At 39.3% G+C, this 2,728-nt stretch overlaps 1 pseudogene; it reads right to left on the bottom strand.

Moving 5' to 3' along the window:
* Positions 1-1,199: 1,199 nt before the first annotated feature.
* LOC116752620 lies at positions 1,200-1,662 on the bottom strand (annotated as a pseudogene).
* Between the last annotated feature and the right edge of the window lie 1,066 nt (positions 1,663-2,728).

The following is a 2,728-nucleotide window of genomic DNA, read 5'->3' as shown; positions in this document are numbered from 1 at the left end:
AAGCAGTGGAGTCATGTAGTACTAAAAATGGCTTCCTGGGCAACAGAGGAGGTGGGCTGGGAATTTTCCAGTAGAATAGGGCATGGACAAATCAGACGCTATTACTGACTTACCTAGTACAGCCTGTGTGACCTGGAACAAAACACCCAACTTCAGTTTTGAGCCTTGGTTTCCTCAGCTGTAAAAAGAGGAAAGCAACCTATTTTATCAAATTCTCAGGATATAAGGAAATAAGATGAGATAAAACACACAGAACACTTGACCCAGTAGCATCTCAACTAGTAAGAGGTACTATTACACCTCTTCATTTTAATAGTATCATCTATAACATATTAATGTTTATAATGAATATACATAATATATTATATCCTTGAATATATTCTTTGAAAATAATATATTTTCATATTATAAATAAATATAATACATATAATGTGAGATATATATATATAGAGAGAGAGATATGGGATAATGTAGTTTCAAATTACCTCTTTAATCCAGGTTACTTCTGGGAAGAATTTCTCAGATGGATAAATACTTCTATAAATTGTGACTCTAGGTAGAATAATATTTCTGACGCACAGGGTGGAGTGATGGGAATGTTTTTTTCCCCAGGGAGATGGTGGTCTATTGGCCCCTCTGTACTATGTGGAAATGATCCAAGATAACATGGGGACAATAAACAGCCTGTGGATACTAACAAAGGCTATTGTACTGAAGGAGTTTTTTGGTCTGGAGCCAGAAGCCAGATTTAGAATGAAATGCACACAATTTCTTTTCTACAGAAATGTTTGAATAGTAATAGTTAATGCTTACATAGTGCTTACTATGTGCCAGGCATTGTGCTAAAGGCTTCACATGTATTAACTCATTTCCCCCTCTTCACAACACATCAAGGTGGATATCTACAATTTACAGAAAAAGAAACGGAGACACTGATGTGTTTCTTAAAATCCTTTCCATAAGCTATAACCAGCTGACCTTGCTTTGACTTTATGTCCCTCTCTAGTCCTCAGTCCTTTGAGTGCCGTGGTTGGTATTGCTATTGTTCCAGGACTGGAGTCTCGCCTTGCACCCTCTTTCTTCCCACTGCCAGTGTTCTTCCATGAATTCCAAACCTGAGGGCTGCCACCAAAGCCCTTAATAACTTTTTTTTTCACAGCCCAGAGGTCTTTTTTTTTTTTTTTTTTACACGTATTACTCTATGAATTATAGGGAATGGGTTCCAGCAGCTCAGGCTCCTTTGCACTGGTTCTCACAAAATGTGCTTCTGTCGGGCGAGCAGGCTGGCACTTCAGTTGAAACCAAGCACTTTTCTCTTGGCTTCCTTCTTTTTTCTGATCGTTTTCCTTCACACATTTCAGGAAGCTATCTCAGCTCTTAGAGGACTGAATATGCTCAGTGTGTACATTACTTCTGTTGGCAAGAATCTTGCCCTTAACTTGTTTGTTTCCAGCAATGCCAACAGCATGCTGTGTAACACTAGACTCTCCCAGTTTCTCCCTGGGAACATTTGTGGGGAATTCCTTTTTGAACATGACATCTACAATATCACCTTTGTTGTAAATTCACATGGATGTGGCTGAAGGAACTATTCCGTTTTCTAAAAGGCTTAGAGAACTTATAGTGGGTGCCTCTCTTCTTTCCCTTTGTGTTGGTCATTTTGGCAAATTACTGGAAGTTGGAAGTTTCAGCCAAAAAAGAGAAAAACAGAACCCCTTAATAGCTTGAGCAAGCTTAGCTAAGCGGCAAACTGTGACAATGAAGTCATAATAGGATAAGGAGTGAGAGGTTACATGGGCTAAATGGCTCAAAAATCAGTGTCTATTGAGAAATTCCCTTTATAGGAAAACTGGATTTGCCTTCAGGGCAGGTGTAGAAGCTTGGAGGTGCCAAGCTGGGCTGTAGATGTGGCTGCCATGTCAAGTACTTGGAGGTGGGGATGACAACAGTGTCCGAGGAGGAGGGGCGGTGTGCTGACCAGGGTACGGGTCAGCTGGAAGAGTGTCCTGATACTGCTCTGTCTCTGTTCTAGTGAAGCCTGTTTAGATGTAAGGAGCAGAGGCTCAATCCAGTTACTTTGAGAAAAGGGGGATTTAGGCAGAACGCCCCTGCAATCCGATAGTACAGCCTTAAGTGGGGTTGGAGGGTGTTACAGTCTCAAGGTGGCTTCGAGACCTAAGTTGTGTAAAGGGGAAGACGGTATATCAGTTGTGTGTTGGTTAAAAAAAAAGCCCTGATTCATAGCATTTATCATTCTGTTGTGTAAATACTCCTGTCACGGCCAGTTTCAACCAATATGTCGTCTTTGAGCTTGAAGCTGGGAAGAAATGCGTGCAATTCAATCTCCCGAATCAATGTGAGTCTATTCCAGGGCACCAAATTTTAACTTTTTTTTTCTAAATTTTCCAAGTTTCCAACAAGGTGATTTATTTTTGTTTTATAGTCAGAAAAACATCTAACAAAAGTTATTTTTAAGAAGGAAATAGAAATAAAGAAATGGGACTTAATTAAACTTAAAAGCTTTTGCACAGCAAATGAAACCATTGCCCAAACTAAAAGACAACCTACTGAGTGGGAGAAAGTATTTGCAAATGATATGACATATAAGAGGTTAATATCCAAAATATATAGGTAGCTCATAAAACTCAATGTCAGAAAAACAAAAAACCCAGTTAAAAAATGTGCAGAAGACCTAAATAGACATTTTTCCAAAGAAGATACACAGATG

Source organism: Phocoena sinus, chromosome 4, assembly GCF_008692025.1.
Source record: "Phocoena sinus isolate mPhoSin1 chromosome 4, mPhoSin1.pri, whole genome shotgun sequence".
Taxonomy (NCBI): Eukaryota; Metazoa; Chordata; class Mammalia; order Artiodactyla; family Phocoenidae; genus Phocoena; species Phocoena sinus.
The sequence above is the reverse complement of the archived record's forward strand: the minus strand, read 5'-3'. Positions and strand labels throughout refer to the sequence as shown.